General features: G+C 44.1%; 1 protein-coding gene across 1 annotated transcript in view; it reads right to left on the minus strand.

The window, feature by feature from the left end:
* Positions 1 to 132, minus strand: part of Ldoc1l (leucine zipper, down-regulated in cancer 1-like) — a gene marked incomplete in the record, with an annotated part of 5,394 nt that extends 5,262 nt beyond the window's left edge. The window contains 1 exon segment of the mRNA XM_005379464.2: positions 1 to 132.
* Positions 133 to 19,162: the final 19,030 nt, after the last annotated feature.

A 19,162-nucleotide genomic window follows, 5' to 3' on the forward strand; every position in this document is an offset into this window, starting at 1 on the left:
GGCCTTTGTGCGGGCGGGGCCGACGAGGCGGCGACGGCGGCGGGGACCGAGGGGCCGCTCGCGGGCCCCACTGGTTGCCATGGAGACCGCCCGCTCAGGAGCGCGCGGCAGCAGCTGGCGCCCCGCCTCCGGAAGTGACGTAACCACCCCGTCTCCTAGGGACTGTGGAAGGCCCGCTCGCCTGAGCAGCCAATCAACGATGAGTGTGGCTGTGGTCGTGTTATTACTGAGATAGGCGCCTTGCTTTTCTGATCCTTCCCAAGCCTGCTTGCAAAGCTCTTTTGTAAGTGCTGTACTTGTATTTTAAATGAAATGGACTTTTCCTGTTATTGTAGCTTGAATATAAATTCAATGTGGTATATATGCACTGTGGCAAGTCTTGAGAAGTCTGAGAAGTCCTAAAATCTTTTCAGTCATCTACAGATAGCATATGGTAGTATTTCTGTAGTTCCTGTCATTTTTGCAAGATATGTCCCATTAAGTACCATTTTTAAACTTTTTTTTTTTTTTGCCTTTTTGAGACAGGGTCTCACTATGCAGTTCAGGCTGGCCTTAAACTCACTTTGTAGCCCAGGCAGGCCTCAAATTCACAGCGATCCTCCTGCCTCAGCCTCCCAGTGCTGGGATTACAAGCGTGCACCACCTCACCCGGCCATTTTTTACTTTCTAAAAAATTTCTTTTCTCAGATCTTCTCATCTCCAGAAACGCTACCTTCCTGCTTCTTATCATCTCTCTTATTTTGCTCTTTAAATTATTTATATTTTGAGTTTCTCATCTGAGAGAAAACACATGATATTTATCTGTCTGATTTAGTTCATGTAGCTTTAGGGTCTCAAAATCTGTCCATTTTCTGATAAATGACTCAAATACACCCTGTGGCTGTGTAGTACTCCGTTGTGTGTATGTGTGTGTGTGTATGTATGTATATACATATATATATATACATTTTCTTTATCTGTTCATTTATTCATGAGCATATAGACCACTTCCATGAAATACTGCTTTTGTGTCTTATGAACTCCTTTGTAGTCTTAACAGCACATTGAATTCTGAGATTTTCCCCATTAAAAATAGTTTGAAAGCACGATTTCAGTTACTGCCTAGTGTTGCCCTGAAGTCATGTACACAGTTCATTCAACCATGCCTGTTTTGATAGATCTCTACCTTACAGTTCACACTGAGGTTTTATAAACCACACTGCTGTATAAATCCCAGCCTCTTTCTCTGCAGGCTTCCTGTGGTCAGTGCCAAAGAGAGAAATTATCAGGCCAGAGGGTGTGCACTCTTAGACCCAGGATCTGGCTGCCTTTCCAGCTTGATTCTGCTGAGCTGCTTGGAAGGAGCCAGTTCCAAGCTGGGCCCTGGCTGGAGAGAAAAGACAACAGCCATGCTGGTCTTTCGGGGACCCCTCACTGCATGGGTGGGCCTGGGATGGAGTGGGATTCACTCACACCCACAGCTGTCACTCCAAAATGGGAAGTGGTGTGGGAATTCAGCTCTTGGAGGGACGCTTGTATCCTAGTCTGCCAAGTTGTGAAATGTCTGTGACCAGCCACAGACTTCCAGGGCATGAAGCAAGAGAGGAAAGAAGGAAGAGAATGTGGCCTTGGATTGCTTCCATGGATCTTTCCCAAATCAGATGAAGGCAGAAACTCTGTTACACTTGCCTGGGGTCAGTGACTTTAAAAGCAGAAAGTGGCCGGGACTTCCCTACCCCTCCTGATTCTTCCAAACAAATCCCCAGTCCTGTGAAATACCCCATGGTCTCTCTCCCCTTAGTGCCAGAGTCGTGCCTCCCCAGACCTCTGGGTTCTTTGTACAGGAGTGGGTGTCTGCTGTAATTCCAGACACGGTGGACACTCCACATCTCAAATTCCCAAGTGTCTTGACTCTAATGCACACCCTAATGTCAGAAATGATAAAACATGAAATTGAAGAAGTGCCGTTTGTATTTCACCTTATGTCAAATAGGACATAAGGTGGCAGGATATTAAAGTAGAGTAAAGTAAAAATGACTGAATTTAAAAAAGAAGAAAAACAGAGGAAGAGTACAGGGATTCTAATCCAGATGTTGCAAGGACTCATGCCCTGAAACGCCTATCTCTGCTGTGAACACAGAACAACAAACTATAGAAAGAGAGTATTAAAGGATTTGGCTGGGCTTGAAAACAAGATAAACTTTACTGTGGGCGAGAGACACAGACTGCTGAGTATTGGCCTAGCCCTGAGCCCGCTGGGTCCTGAGGCGTGACAGGAGCACCAGGATAGGAAATGAGCCAGGCCTCCTGTTGAAGCCAGAGGTTAGGGGAGAGAAGAGTCCCCTGTGTTGGGGGTCTAAGAAATCTGATTCATCACAAGGATGAAATAGGAAGGTGTAGCCCCAAGACAGACCGGGAACACAGACACAATCTTTTGGGTCTCGTGTGCCCAGATTGATGGACAGACCATGGGAGGTCATGATTCTGAACCACCAATTTAAAAAACTACATTTTTACACACATACTGCAGACCAAGGATCCTATGGGGCAGCGGAGAGAAAGTTTTTCACCCCAAGTTAGCCTGGAATCCAAAAGTCTAAAGCCCATGACTTCATCGAATGCTATGAATAATGGCCAACAAAGTCAGTAGCCATAATATGAGTTAATTCCAGGTGAAATTTAAATACTAGAAAAGTCTGGGAAAAGAGTTTAAGCATATTTGGGATGCACGGTGAAGGACCAAGATTTGTAAAATGGACAGAGGTCGTGAAGGAAAAGTCATTATGTAACAAGATCAGGTATCTATGAAAAAATATCTTTAAAAAATATGGTTGGCCTCCATTTCTGGGAAGACAGAATGGATGCACCTATTCTTTTCACAAGCACAGCTGAAAATAACCTTAAAAACTAAACAAAAGTCCCCAAAACTCTAAAGGGTGGGGAGAAAAAGGCAAACTGGCTAGGGGCCTCAGGACCCAGCAAATGACATGGCAGTGAGTTCCCAGGGTGTCCTTTATCTCATTTATTCCAGAGGTAATGCCGATGAAGCTGGTGACCCAGAAACACCAAAAAAAGCCCATCAAAAACGTCTGTTTTCTCTAGCCAAAAGACCATAAAAGGAACAGATTGTCATTAAAGAAAGACAGACAACCTGGATAGTCGCTTTACTTCACCCAATCCTGGCTGTACTTCTCAGATCTATCTATGGATTCAACACAATGCCCGTAAAATTCTAATCAAGACCATACGGTACTGGCATAGATTAGTGGAAGAGAACCGAAGACCCAGAAATAACACTAACATTTATGGTCAAATCATTTTCAAAGAGGATGCCATGACAGTTCAGTGAGCAATGAATAGTCCTTTCTAAAACTAGATATCCACAACAAAGGTATATTTGTGTAAGTTACATCCCCTGCCTCACACCGAAAATAAGCCCCTACCTCACACCAAACAAAACTGGCTGAAGAAAAGATCGAAAACCTAAATCAAAGAGCTAAAGCTACAAAACTCTTAGAAGAAAAAGTAGGGGGTACATTTTTGTCACCTCGGATTGAGCATTGGTTTCTTAGATATCACACAGAAGTGAAAGTGACAGAAGAAAAAACTAGATAAAGTGAACTTCACCGGAATGAGAACTTTTATGTTTCAAAGGACACTATCGAGGAAATAAAAAGCTTTTCAACACAGAGTGGGAGAAACTATGTAGAAACTGTAAGTCTGATGAGATCTAATACCCAGAGTACATAAAAAACTCATAACTGATTAGAAAAAAGACAACCTAATTTTTAAAATGAGCAGAGATTTAGAGGTCCCATTCAACCCAGCTATCCCCCTGCTGGGTATTTTCCCAGAAGATCTAAAAACATCATATCACAGTGATATATGTGCACCTATGTTCATAGCAGCACAATTTGTAATTGCTAAAATGTGGAAGCAACCCAAATGTCCATCCACCGAGAATTGGATAAGAAAATTGTGGTACTTTTATATAATGGAATATTACTCAGCTGTAAAGAAAGATAAACTCGAGGCCTTTATATTTAAATGGTCACACCTAGAGACCATACTCATAAGTGAAATAAATCAAACATACATGTGCAAGCACCGCATTGTGTCACTAGTGTAAAACTTGAAAGAGTTAATTTAAACTTGGAGGTATGATAGACACTGTGAAATGATAGGAAACCACTGAAGAGTAAAGGGCTTCTGGGATGTGGGAAAAGAGAAGGGAAAGAAGGAGAAATTTTGTATGTATGTATATACAGGATAGTTAACATGGTTGTTCTTCTGTCTTCTATTTCTATGCTGAAAGAAACTGTCAATGAGTCTTTGGTTGACCAGTATTGCATGTTTATATCTGTTTTCACGAGAAGCCACTTTGAAGATATCAATATGTAATACAACCACCATTGTTAATTCCCTACCACTTTGTTTGTAACTCTGTGTTGTCTGTACTGTGCTTGTGATATGTTGTAAAATGTTGTATGTCTGTTAATGTTTCCCTCCTTTTATCTTTAAAATAAAAAAAAAAAATGAGCAGAGAATTTGAATAGACATTTTCTCAAAAAAGGTGCACCAGTGACCGATAAGCACATGCAAAGATGCTCAGTGACATCACTCATAAGACAAATGCAAGTCAAAACCACAAGGAAGTACCACTTCACACCCCTGGTATTGCTGTAGTCTAAAAGATCGCAGATGGTAGTGTTAAAATGCTAAAAGATGGTAGTGTTGCCAATCAGCCTAAGGGTCTTTTACTCAGTTGAGATGAAAATTGTCAGTCAGCAAAGTGCAGCTCTGTCAGCAGCTCTGATGTCGCCAGGTAATGCTGGATGCCAACAGTTGACACAGCCAGTTGCTGGTCACCATCCCTGCCAGCCATTACCGCCTGATGCCCACTTGTGCTGGACACCATAGGTCCACTATAGAGGCTGTTTCTCCATCAGCTGCTGGTCTCTGGAGCTCTTTGGTGCTAAGAGCTCTGAGTGTTTATCGCACTTTCTTGGAAACAACCGCTGTGACCATGCTACTCAGGATAAGACTCCCAGGCAGACGTGTAGGACTTTTGGAGCCCACACTACCTGAGAAATAAATCATGACCAGGTTTACAGGAGCATCAGAGCGAGTCTTTATTTTAGCAGGGACACGGGCGAGAACCCTCCTAGACTAACTGGAGAAGCGGCTGGGGAGGCAGAGCTGCTCATGTCGCAGCTGTGGGCCTGTGTCAGTGAGGAGCGGAACTGAAAGCTTGCGGTGCATGCTAGCCATTCCAGTGAGGGGCCCAGATCCTCCCACTTGCAGGGTACCCCCTTCCTTCTTCAGAAAAGCAGCGGTATTGTCAGGAGTGAAAGCCACACTGCCTAGCTGGCTGCACTCATGTTGGAGTAGAGCGTGGCAGTGGGATAGCCAGGGAAAACCACTAGCTCATCAGGGAGGACACTGAAGCACACTGTCCCAGTCCATTGGGGTGCAATGGGGAGCAAAGGGAACAGAGGGGAGGGGCAGAAAGCTGCTGGCCAAGCCACACCCCGCTCCAGCCAACCGGGGAAAATGAGTCGGCGCTCCTGGTCTGTTTCAGTAACAAGTATTGGTAAAGATGTAGGAAAATTGAAGCCCTAGCTCGTTGCTGGAGGGAATGTAAAATGGCACAGCTACCACTGGGACAAGTTGGCAGTTCCTCAAAAACTTAAATATGGAATTTCGTATGACCCAGCAGTTCTCCTAAGTATATGTCCAGGAGAACTGAAAATGTCTATGCTCCCAGGAGCTCATCCATGAATATTCACACAAGCAAGAGTCATAATAGTAGGAAAAGGAACCGACTCACATGTCCCATCAGTGGCTGAATGCATAAGTAAAATGTATTCGTGCAGAGATGATCGCCAGAGAATCATATGAACCAGCCACAAAATGAATATTAATAGCATAAGATGAATATTAATCAGCCATAAAATAAATATTAATCAGTCATAAAATGAAAGAGGGAATACTGATAGCGTGCTACAACAAGATGAGGCTTGAAATCAGCACGCTAAGTCAAAGAAATCAGACAACCCTGAAGAAACTTCATAGGCACCTTGGACGTTCGTTGCTAGTTTGTGGCCGTACCTATGCAGAGTGCAGTAGAACTCTTTCAGTGGATGGACACACAGTGTTTGATGCATAGTTAAATTACCTCAGTTGTTTCACGAAGTGTTTCCCGTCTTCTAACCTGCTTTGAGAACTTTTGTGCTGTTTTTTTTTTTGCAATAGTTTCTTACAGTTCAAGTTTGTAGATTTTAATAAACAAGAGTTTTTAAAGATGCAATAATCTTCCAACGAACAGTTATGCATCTTTCATTCTTCCATAGGCCCACGCATTGCACCTCTAAACCTGTAAATAAGTTTCCTGAAGATTCACACTTTTCTGATCTTTCCAGCTTCGTGATGAGAAAGCACAAGAAAAATTTTTAGCAAAGGGCAGTTTTTATTTTGTAAACACTAATGTATTAGACTTGCTATGCATTACAGCAAATAATGTATTTTTCTTTGAACTGAATATATGAATTGGATGTTTCAACTATTTAATTCTATTGTATTAGAGGGATTTTTACTGAATAAGGTCAATTGGTTACCTCAAAATTACAATCAATATGGTCTAAGGGGCTGTTCGTTTCCTCCTGATTCTACATTTTTATGACTCTTGAAGTTGTTGGTGAGATGGGATGAGTACACTTGCTCTCTGTGGCAATAAAAATTTTCTTTGCTAGACAGAGAAAAAGAGAGACGGAGAAGGAGACACACAGAGAGAATGAGGCATGAAGGCCACATGCTATGAGTTTTATTATATGGAATATCCAGAATAAACTGATCCATGGAGACAGAAAGTACAGCAGTAGTCCTCAGGGCCTGCGAGAAGGAAGGAGAGTGCTGACGGGTACAGAGTTTTGTAGGGGTTTTGTGAAATATTCTGAAGTTAGTATTGATGGCTGCACAGCATTGGGAATATACTTAATTTTTTTGTTGTTGTTGTTTTTTTGGTTTTTCTCCGGTACCAGGAACCGAACTCACGACCTTGCGCTTGTCAGGCGGGCGCTTTGCCGCTGAGCTATATCCCCAGCCCTGGGAATATACTTAAAACAACCAAATGTAACATTGGACAGCGTGTGAATTATATTTTTAAAAAATCAGTGATCTTCATGATCAAAGCTCACAGAAGAGTGGGAATAGAGAAAAACGTCCTCAGTTTGATAAGTGGTATCTACAGAAACCGTAGAGCTGACATTAGTGGCTGGACACGAAGCTTCCCCTGCAGCTGGGCAGGTGATGGTGTCCCTCAGAATGGTTCCAGCCCGTCCTGGAAGGCCAGAAAAGGAAACCAAAGGCATACAGATTGGGAAGTCGGAAGTAAAACTGTCCCTGTTGGCAGAGGCACAATGGTCTGTGGAGAAAAGCCCCAGGAGGCTACAAAACCATCAAACAAGCACTAACAGAAATTCCTAGAACTCAGATGTGACTCCAGCAAGGTTGCAGGATGTGAGGTGAGCATACACAAACCCTTTCTCTCTGTTGAGACTACCAATGAACATGTGAGAGAAAAATTTAAAATACAGAGTCATTTATAATCACACAAAATATCCATCCAAGTGTAGCTCAGACAAAATATGTACAGAACTTGTACACAGAAAACAAATACTGACACAGAAATAAAAGTAAGCCTAATGCTGTGATTTGGATCCAACACGTGTCCCACATGCGGCCTGTGTTCGGAGGTGGGAGTTGGGGAGGGTGATTGGATCATGGGGGTGCTGGAGCCCCACCGATGAATCCTTAGATAAATGTACTGCTGGGAGGTAGGGCCTGGTCAGAAGAGGGGGGCTCCCCTTCACAGGCTCCTCCCTTCTTTCACCGCCTCCTGACCACCATGCTGGGAGCAGCTCTCCTCCTCCAGGCCCGTCTGCCTAGGAGCCAGCCAAGCAGGGACTGTAACCACGAGCGAAAATAACCTCTGCTCGTTCTAGTTGTGAGTGTTGGGTGTTGTGGCCAGTGATAGGAAAGTGGCCAAGACACCTAAGTGGAGAACAAGATGGGCTGTCACAGGAATGGGAAAATCAACATAATAGAGATGTCAATTTTCTTCCCCCTCAAGCAACCTGATATAAAAGTTTAAAGCACTCTGCAAAGTCCAAACAAGATTTGTGAAGATATAAAAATTATTCAGAATTATATATGGAAAGACAAAAGAACTAGACTAACTAAACACAGTTTTGAGAAGAGTGAATTGGGAGGCATCAGCCTGTCCTATTTTAAGACTTATGAGATAGCTAATGCCATATGATATTGGTGTCCCACAAAGGTCAGTGGGACAGAGTGGAAATTCCATACACATGTGCCCAACTGGTTTTGCGTAAAACTGCAACAGCCATTTATGCAGGAAAGACACCTTTTCAGTAAACGATGCTGGGGGAACTGGTCACCCACAGGTCAAACATGAAAAGAAAAAGGTCAATCTAAGGTGTGCATCTATCAAAACAATATCAGAATTGCCCACAGACTTGAACTATAAAACCATGAAGGTGTAGACAGAGGGTAAACTCTACACAGGTTGAAATCTCTGAAGGGTAAGGCCAGATAATTCCTAGGCTTGACACCAAAAGCACATTTCATTGTATGTTTTCCATGAAGTGAAAAACGGATGTAGTTGACTATATCACAGTTCAAAGCTATTGCTTTCTGAAAGAGGATAAAAATTCAAGCTAGAAACTGCAAGGAAATATCTCCAGGCTTCATGTTTTATATACATATCACTTGTCTCTGGAACATATAAACAGCTATTAAATTCCAGAGTAAATCAACAAATAATCCAATCACAAAATGACCAAAAGACACAAGCCGGCAATTCACCAAGGCATATGCAAAAAGTGCATGAGAAAATACATAACAGTATCCTGCATTTGGGAAAGAAAAATTCAAGTCAAAATGAGATATCACTCTATGCCTGACCAAAGATAGTTAGTGCTACCAAGGATGTGGACAGACTGGACACATGGTTGGTGAGAATGTGAAATGGTGCAACCATCCAGGAAAGTATTTTGGCAATTTTTTTAGGCATACAACAACCGTACAACCCATGAGCAGCACCTCTTATCCCAGAAAAATAAAAATGTGTTCACAGACCAAAAAAAAGGGCACAGAAAGGTCTATAGCAACTTTGTGGATGGTAGCCAAGACCTTGAAAAAAATCAAGAGGTTTGAGGCTAGACAAACTGAAACCCATCTGGATTGTGGAATAGTATGCGGCATTTAAGGGAACAGACTAGAGGTTCATGCACAGAACCTGAAAGAATCTGTGGAGATTTATGCTGAGTGGAAAAAAACGTCCATCCCACTGGATCTGATTCCATGTAGGTAACATTCTTGAAGTGACAAAATTAGAGAAAGAGAGAACAGATTAGTGGTGTCCAGGCATGGAGGAGGGTTATGGGTAGAAAGGATGTGGGTGTGGCTGGCCAAGAGGATGGAAGGACCTGCCTGGATGCTGGCTCTGTCCGCCGCAGGCCCTGGCTGTGACGGTATGCTATGACTTCCCCAAATGTCACCGCTGGGGAAGCCGGGAGGAGGGTTCATGGGGCCCCCTGTATTATTCCTTCCAGCTGTTTTAGAATCTATAGTTACCTCCAAACGAACGGTTCAGTGGTAGAAACGAAGGAAGAACCATCCGAGAGAATTCTTAGAGACGGGATGGCGTGTAGGCTGGCTGTGGTCAAACAAGCCATGAGTCAGGAGAAAGTAGTTCATCTGGAAGACAGCACCGAGGTGGAGATTTTGATTTGTTTTTTTTCCGGTACCGGGAACCGAACTCATGACCTCACGCTTGCCAGGCAGGCGCTGTGCCGCTGAGCTAAATCCCCAGCCCCGAGGTGGGGTTATGAAAACTAGGGAGAAGCAGGAGGAACTCACAAATAGCAGAGGCACAGGAGAAGCAGTGTCTAAGGAGGCGAAGAGGCCTAGACTTTTCCAGGGCTGAGGAAGGATGGGAGTCTGCAGTTAATGGTGCACACCAGGACACAATTGCCGCGTAACAAATCGCTTTGATTCTGTTTTGTTGTGGGTTTTTTGTGGTTGTTCTGGGTTTTTTTGAGACAGGGTCTCACTGTGTCTCAACTGGCCTCGAATGCATGATGTAATGCAGACTGGCCTCAGACTCACTGCCATCCTCCTGCCGCAGGCTCCTGAGTGCTGAATTACAGGCGTGCGCACCTACACCAAGTTGCTCCTTGCCTTACAAGCCCTTGCTTGTAATGCTGTATCTTGAAGGTGGATTGGCTGATGGTCTGGATGTGAGGTTTGAGGGGAAAGGAAGTGGGTGAGGAAGAGAAAAAGGCCCGAGAAGAGGGAGCCAGAGATGTGGGCTTCATGGAAGGGAACTCACTGAGCCTCCGTGTTGAGACTGTCACTGTTTCCTGCTGCTATCACAGATCACCCGAGACAGATAATTGATAAAAGGTGATTATTTTCGCTCCCGGTTCTGGAGGCCGGGAGTCCCAGAGGAGGGTTCGGGCCTGGAGCTCCTGGTGCTTCAGTTCATGGTGGGAAGTAGAGCGTGAAGGGGCTCCCAGAAGCGGGGTGAGGGGCAGCTTCCGCCTGCTCCCTGGTGTTCCCTTCTGCCTCCTCCTCCCAGGAGCGAGGACTCACACAAGACAGGCTGGCTCTCGTCCACCTGTGCACGGAGCCCCCTCCCCGGGAGCCCAGCACCTCCCACTGCACCGCACCTCCCAGGACTATGACCCTGGGGATCAGGCCTAAAGTGACTTAGGGGGAGGACAGGCCATCCTCCGGCCATATCAGGGGACGTCTCCCAGTGGGACAGCAGCCAGGCTCTGGGGTGAGTGGTTCTGGGGCTCTGGGGAGAGGCCACAGGACAAGCCTGGACATGTGGGTGACCTCGGGGCCCACAGCTACATGGTCTGGGGATTGGAGTAGAGCCAGGGAAGGAGCTGGGGGAGCCCAGAAGCCCAGAATTGGTCAGGGAGGAACCAGGGCCGCTGTTCCAACGAGGATGCTTTAGACAGCAGCACGGGCGGGTAGAGAATGCCAGCCGTTCACTTTCATGATTGCCTCGTGCGTTCATTCACCATGGCAGGGACCTGGAGGTGTCACCCATATTTTTCTGAAGGGTGCCTCCTCTTCCACAGGCTCTTGTTATTCTTCATGCCGTGATAGGATTGCTTGCGCGCTTACTCACGTTTGAACTCTGCGGTTATAAATTTAGATCGGTTGGCATCTACAATTAATTCTCTGTAGGCTGTATTTTAATTGATAGTAATCCTCTTTCTACAGGTACAGAGGAGCCAGTAAGCTCTGGGGAAAAAACTACCACATGGAGGATGTTCTCAGTTCTATTCTTTTAATATTAAAATGTGTAAATATCCCACCTCAGATATCTCTGTGTGATAAATCCTTTCACCTCTGTTCAGGGTGAATTTCTTCAACGAATGTTTTTATAAGCCAAAATTTATCCTCCCAGAAAAGTGTGTTATTCTTTTGAATATTTCATCTCATTTAGATGCTGCAAAATAGTAGACCTTCCTGATTTCCTTCCATTCCGGTACAAAATATACTTCTTAGCAATTAAAATTAGGGATCTCATCAAAAAATTCTCTTCTGCACGTTGCCATGTTCCAGAAACAATGGTGAAATTTAAAACAGACCTCATCCACCCTGGAAGCTCCCTGTGTTCAATTTCTTCATCTCTCTTACTTCGGTAGGGGCGGATTTTAGTGTCCCATGGTGGCAAGAGTTGTCTCTTATAACTGTACTTCGTTGAACCTCAGAGCTCGTTCTTGGCACTCATGTATTGAATACTTTGATTAAAGATTTCCAACAGATTTGGACACAATGCCAAAAAAAAAAAAAAAAAAAAATCAGAGGACTCCTTTGCCAAAAGTTCAGCCCCGTGCTAGGACATCAGGTAGATGTGAAAAGCAGCTCTTTGGGCTCCAGCGTCTGGGGGCTGATGAATGACTGAGGTGAAGCCACCCCAGAAACCTCAAGTTTACTTTTGTACTCGACACTGAACTTCATCATGAAAATGTCTGTTGCCTGATTTCTCTGTATAGATAAGAATATTTGTAAACACCAACAACTGCAGCTTCCAGAAGCCTTGATGGATGAAATATCCGAGATGATTTGGATGCAGGTGGTACAAACAGCACGCTCACCCCAACCGACCCCAAACACCCAGGCTCCACATTTTAGGGAGAACATTTTCGATGAGGATGTTGTTGTAAAGCATCTGTGTTATTTAACTCCTTGTTTCCTTGGGTTCAGTGTGTCTTTTCTTGCCTGCTTGGGCACAAGCTGGTACCAATTCCTTTGGAAAACAGTTTGGCATGCATTAATAAAGGTGAAAACAGGTGTCACAGGACCTCTCACCCCAAATCTCTTGCACCTGTGTCCTGGGGTCACCATGTAGGAATGTTCAGAGAGGTTGTGTTTATAATAATAACAAAACCCAGAAATAACCCAAATGCCCGTCAACACTAGGTAGGAAAAATAAAGTGGAATGTTCGTCAGCTGTGATTCTCCAGCTTAGCACGTACCAGATCTCCCAGAACGGTTGAGCCCACAGCCATCAGAGTTATTTATTCAGCAGGTCTGGAATGGACCCAAGAATCCACATTTCTAATAAGGTCTCAGGGGACGCTCATGCTGCCAGTCTCAGAACCCCTATTGCACAGAAATGAATATCCAGGAGCCACTTCTACGATGCCTCTTCCAAGAATACTGATGAGTTAAGACTCACAGGGGTCCACCCATTATGAGCTCTTTGTATAAGGTTCACGACCAAGCAACAACAAACTTCCCTGTCTCCGTGTCAGTAGAGGTGGTCAATGTGTTTTTGATTTTTTTTAAGAAAAGGATAGTTATTACTACAAACTGCAGAAATAGTGACCACCTTCAGAAAAGGGAGGGCTTAGCAAAGACCGAGGGAGAAGTGGGCTTGTAGAACACAGACAGGCGTGTTTCAGGAATCACACAAATATTTCCCTGGCAATTATTTAATAAATCACACATTTATATTTTGTGTACTTGTCTTCATGTGCATTACATCCCAAGCTCGAATTTAAAACAAGAAAGAGGATTTGTGCGGAGCGGGGAGACTGGAAGAGGGAGATGGAGACAGAGCTTGTTGCAAAAACTGGCGATGTGAGAGAAAGATGGTAGAATGTCCAGAATAAGCAGTCATGGAGGAGCCTCCGTAGGAGAGGAATCCAGAGGCAAAGGGAAGGAGTTGGTCTTTTCCAGCAGCGTGGAGAGTTTTCCAGAGTTAGAAGAGGAAAAGCAGAGGTGTGGACAGATGCCAGAGGAGGTGGTGTATGTTATAGTTGATTCATTGTGTCAGCTTGAGAAGTTTAGGAGCTGAACTAAGTAACTCAGCAGTTCTACATCCTGGGGTGTAGGGGACATTCCCTAGAGTGGCTGTTTACTCTTTAGGATATTGTAACAGTCGATTCATTTTGTCAACCACAGAAGTTTAGAAGTTTTAGAGACTCAACAGGGGGCCAGGGTGCTCACTCTATAAACATCCTGAGCCTGTGCAAGGGAAGGGCATGGAGATGGTGTGAGTGCTACATCCACTCTAGGGCAGGAACCCTGCATACAATATAAGGGAAATGAGAAAGGTCTGATTGCTGGTTCTTTGGAGGAGCTCCACTCTGCCTTCAGCTTGGACCTCATCTCCTGGCTTCTAGCAGACTGTTTGGCTTCCCGCATGGGACTCTCCAGCCTTCCAGCATAGATTCTTCAGCCTTCTCTGGCAGACCACTGGCCTCCTGATATAACTTGCATGAACACTGCAGTGAGCGCCAGACCTTGGACTGAATCCTTCAGCCTCCAGCGTGCAAACACCCTCTGTCTGCACACTTCTTCATCCAACTCTGTGGCTGACCATCACAAGCCAAACTTGTAATTTCTTATACATTTGTATGTCTTGTGTTATATCTGCTTCTCTAGTAAACCTGAATGATCCATGGTGGGAGGTCAGGCGGGTCTCTAGGTTGCTTTTGCCTTCCCTATGAAATGGCTCAATTTCCCTTATCTGAATGTGTGGGACCAGAAGTGTCAGGGGTTTCAGATGTGTTTGAATTTGGGGACATTTAAACTACATAGTGAGATGTCTTGGAAGGGGACCCAAGTCCGAGCACAAAATGCGCTTATGTTTTAGAGACGTTGTACGCACATAGTCTACCATGATTCTGTACAGCCCTTTTAATGGGATTGCGTCTTGACTTCGATGCATCACATGAGACCACTGTGGCATTTCCACTGGGATCCCAGGCTGGGTGGTGCCCAAGATGTCTGGGATTTTGGACTATTTCACATTTCAGGTTTTTTGGACTAGGGCTGCTTAACTTACAGTTCACTCGAGTTGCTGTACAAAAATCATAGGCTGGGCAGCTTAAGCAGCAGAAATTGATTTTCTTGCAGTCCTGGAAGCTGAAGTCCAAGATCCAAGTGGCAGCGGGGCAGACTCATTGGCCTGTAGCTGTCACCTTCTCATCATGCCTTCAGATGGTCGTCCTTCCATGCGTGTCTGTGTCCTTGTCTCCTCTTCTTGAAAGGACGCTGCCCCATTGGGTCAAGGTCCACCCTGATGACCCCATTTAAACTTGCACATCTCTTTAGAGACTATGTCTGCAAACACAGTCACATTCTGAGACACAGGGACCACAGGACTTCAACCTGCGCATTTGGGCACACAATTCAGCCCACAGTAGTGGCGATGGGGTCCTTGGTTGGGGGGTAAATAGTGAGAAGATGAGGGTTTCATTAGGGTGGGGAGAAGCTGTGACACGGAGGAGAGAGATTGGATAAACAGAGGGTGTTGCTGGGCAGCAGTGAGGGCCGCAGGAGGGTGGTGACCCTGGCCAGGCTTCCTCCACCTGCATCCTTTCCTTTGCTTTGTCCTTGTTTGTCACCTACAGTGAGCGCTTTGGCTCTGTTAGTTTTCTGCTTTCTTCTGCAGAGTCCTGGCAAAGCGGGAGAAGCCACAGGATGAACAGGGACTCTCAGGAGTCCAGGGCCAGGAGGAGAGACTCCCGGTGCCTGGTGCTCCAGCATCCCGGGGAGTCTGATGTGCCGTGGGCTCCTTGCCTGCTCCTGGTCCTCTTGCAGGTGAACAGCCAGCAGCACCAGGGACAAGCAGGCCAGAGTGGGCGATTCCTAGCTGTGCAGGGTCAGTCCCGCAGTGCCACGCACCTGCCTTGGGGAGCGAAGGAAGTGTTGGGTCCAGCTGTTGAGAGGTGGGAGCCCCTCTCCAAGCAATTCCTGCTACAGACACACCAAGCACCCAGGATCACGTACCAGGCTGCCCGCTTCCTCTCCGTGTAAGGAAAGTCTCACAGTTCATGGCCATGGCATGGTGCAGAGGATGAGAGATTACTTGGAATCAGTGTCCAATTCAAACTCCAAGAAGGCCTGGAGGGGCTCAGACCTCTCAATATGAGAGAGTCTTGTAAAGATAGCCCCAACCCGAAGCTTCTGTGGCTTTTTATTGATAGAACCAGGAAGCAAAGATAAAGGACAAAGGAAGGACGTTGGTGCAGGAATTCATGTAGGGGCAAGGGGAAGGACAGGAGAAGGACAGGGGAAGGTCAGGGTGGCCTGTTACACAACTGACTTGGGGCCAACCTAAGGAGTATGAGGAGGACAGGGACGGGGCATTCATTCCTTGAGACAGTGTGTTTTGATCCTACTTGGACTGTGGCCATGTGGGTTAGGGTCTTTTAATCCTAACCATGCATTCTGGGAAGTTTTTGGCATGTGGCTGTGCATATCCATCTCACACAAGCCTCTGGCTAGCACCTCCACAGGAAAGAACCGGGGACTATATATTTCCCTCAAATGGCTGCTTTGGATACAGCGCTTAAGTTTTGCTGCTTCATATTTTTGTCATAATTTAAAGATTTTCTAAGTTATATTATAATTTAATCTTTGAATTATGTGGATACATATCCTTTAATCCTCAAACTTGGATTTTTCTTATAATTTAAAGGTTATTTATTCCAATTTAAAAGCATTGCAATCAGGCAACACTCTATAGTGAATGCAGTCGCGATGTACTGCAAGCCTGTACTAATAAAAATAAATTTAAAAAAAAAATAGTGAAACCCAAAGTGGTGCCTACCTGTAATCCCAGCACTTGGGAGGCTGAAGCAGGAGGGTCACCTCAAGTTTGAGGCCAGCCTGAGCTACACAGTGAGATACTGTGCTACACGGTGCTACACAGTGAGACAATGTCTCAAAAAAAAAAACCCAAAACTAAAATAATAATAAAAACATTGTGATCAGATACTGATCCAGTTTTTGAGATGTATTCATAAATGCCCCGTGTGTGCTAGAAAAGAATTTACATTCTACAGTTGTCTAGTGTTGGTTTCTATATATGTTCTTCAATTTAAGCCTAGTCATTTTGTTTATCCAAATATTATTGGTATCTCCTAAATTCTTCTTTTCTTAATCTAATTGCTGAGATACATGTTAAAAGTTCCCAAAACCTAATTGGTAGCTTCATCTCTTTGTAGTTCTGTCACTTATTATTTCGTATGTTTTGATATTATATCATTAATTTCATAGATAATGTGATCTGGTGCATATTCTTAGTTAAATATACTGTTCATCATTATGAGCAGGACTTTTAATCTCCAGGAAGGTATTTAACAATGAAGTCAGCTGGTCTGGTATTAACCACTCAACAGTTTACCCCAAGTGTCACTCGGGAAGCACTTTTGTTTATATACTGAGTATCCCAAGCATCACTCACGCAGGTGTCATTTCAACCAGCCAATTCTTATGTTAAATAAGTTTTGATAAAATTGTCATTTTTATATTTCCTATTATGTTATCTTATAAAAAACTGATGAAAAAATATACAACTTTAGGTCATCCCATATTTAAATAATTGGACTGTCTCATTGCCGGGACAAAATATCCGACACCCACAAGTTAAAGTAGTGAAGTTTATTTTAGCTCTCAGTTTGCAGACCTTTCAGTCCATAGTTTCCAAGGCAGGGCAGCACGACAGAGGGGCGTCACAGAGGAGAAACAGTCCATGGTACGGCAGCCTTCCTTCTGCTTTCCATTTCTGTTCCACCCAGGCTACAAGACTATTGGCTGGTGCCATCCACCCAGGCCGGGTGTTCCCGTCTCCCACACTCAGAGCTTTCCTAACCACTCAGTGGACTAATCCAGTATCATACATCCATGATCCAGTATCACACACCCACGATCCGCTCACACCCAAAGCTCCCCCCATGAGCACAGGAGATGGAGGGGTTCTAGATATAAGCCAGAACACCATCTGTATCTCTTACCTGCAGCACATGCATGTTTACCTCGTATAGGTTAATTGTAATTACAGTGCTATTTAGAGTCAGTGCGTTATGTGCTTTCAAATTGTTCCACCAACTCTGCTTCTTGCTCTCCTTCCATGGCTTCTCTTGGACTAAATTCTTTTCCCTCTTTCCACTTTCTCCCTCTACTAATTTAGAAGTTATACTCACTATTTTTCTTCCTTTAGTGGTAAGTATGGTAATTGTTTGTTTTTGTGGTACTAGGGATTGAACTCAGGGCCTTGTGCATGCCAGGCAAGCACTCTGCCACTGAGCTGCATCTCCAGCCCCTAAGGAGTTCTGAGATTCATTGGCAGCATCTACTCTTTCCTGAAGAACACAGGAATCTTAGCCCTTTATTTCTGATTATTTTCCTCCTGGTTTGTACTATTGATGCATACTGTTAACCTGTATCTTTTTAAAACTCAGAAAACACAAAACGTTTTCCTGAGCTATCGGTGCTGTTTGGAGTCACTCACATAGTCCCTGCTGTCTGACCATTGTCCTTTCTTAACTATCCGACCTTTCAGAGTTTTCCTCAGTGATGGTCTATGGGGGTAAATTATTATAGCTTTTGCTTTAATGTCTGAAACTGTCTGCATTTCATCTTCATTCTTAAAGAGTATCTTGCTAGGTAGACAATTAGCTTCTTTCTGCATATTGAAAATATTTTCCATTATTTTCAGACAGATTTTTGCTAGGAAAATCCAGTCATAGGTCTACTTCCCGGCCTCCTTTACTTAAATGTGAATTTCTATAATGTGTTCTGTTTGGAAGTAATTGGTTTTTCCTGACTTCAAAGACTGGTGTCTCACTTTAGTGCTGCAAAATTTTCAGTAAACAACTCAAATATTTCTCAGCCATATACCATTCCTTCCCACCCTCCACACATGGAAGGGGGAACCCTCCTCCTCCTTCTCTGTGTGATCTGAACCTGTTATCTACTCCCTTGACATCTCTTGCACATTTCCTGCTACTTTCTCCCACGGCACTGCATTCTTAGTAATTTTTTCAGGTGTATTTTTCCATTTAATTAATCTTTCACTTTCCTTGTTGTGTTGGAAAATGTAACATTTTTTTTCTATAGGTTCAGTCCATGGTCGGCTGGCTCAGAGACAGGGTGACATGGCAGGCGGGCATCAGAGAGAAGAAACAGTCCATGGCAGGGCAGGCAGGAAGTGGCACCCTTCCTTCTGCTTTATTCCACTCAGGCTACGAGACTATTGATTGGTACTGCTCAACCAGGCTGGGTCTTCACATCACTCACACCCAGGAAATACAATGCACAAATTAAAACCTAAAGATGAATAGCAAAAAATTCAAAACTTTTTAGAAAAACTGTGGAAGAGTATTATTTAACCACGGAGAGGAAAGGCTCTGTTAAATGAGACACCAAAACTCAAACTACAAGGAAAAGATTGAAAAAAATCATTTGATCAAAACATATAAGACTTCTTACACTCCTACACCATAAAGACAAGCCAAGGTGAAGATGAGGAAGGTAATTATATGAGCTATGGCCAACAATACGTCCAACAGGAAAATGAAAAACCATGAAGAGTCAGTTCTTAGGACAGGAAACCTACAAGGTCAGCAAACAGATTTTTTAAAAAGCTCAACTTGACTAACAATCAAAAAATTGCAAATTAAATTCATAATGAATTGTCTTTGTGTGCCCACGTGTGAGGGCTCCTCTACTTCAATGCTTTTGCTTTTATCTAAATTTTAGATTAAAGAACATTGGTTAAGAATTTAAATTATTCTACAAGTACTGTATTCTTTGCCAAAAACAGCAATTTTTTGCTCCA

Source organism: Chinchilla lanigera, unplaced genomic scaffold (genome assembly GCF_000276665.1).
Source record: "Chinchilla lanigera isolate Chin_1 unplaced genomic scaffold, ChiLan1.0 scaffold00012, whole genome shotgun sequence".
NCBI classification, from domain to species: Eukaryota; Metazoa; Chordata; class Mammalia; order Rodentia; family Chinchillidae; genus Chinchilla; species Chinchilla lanigera.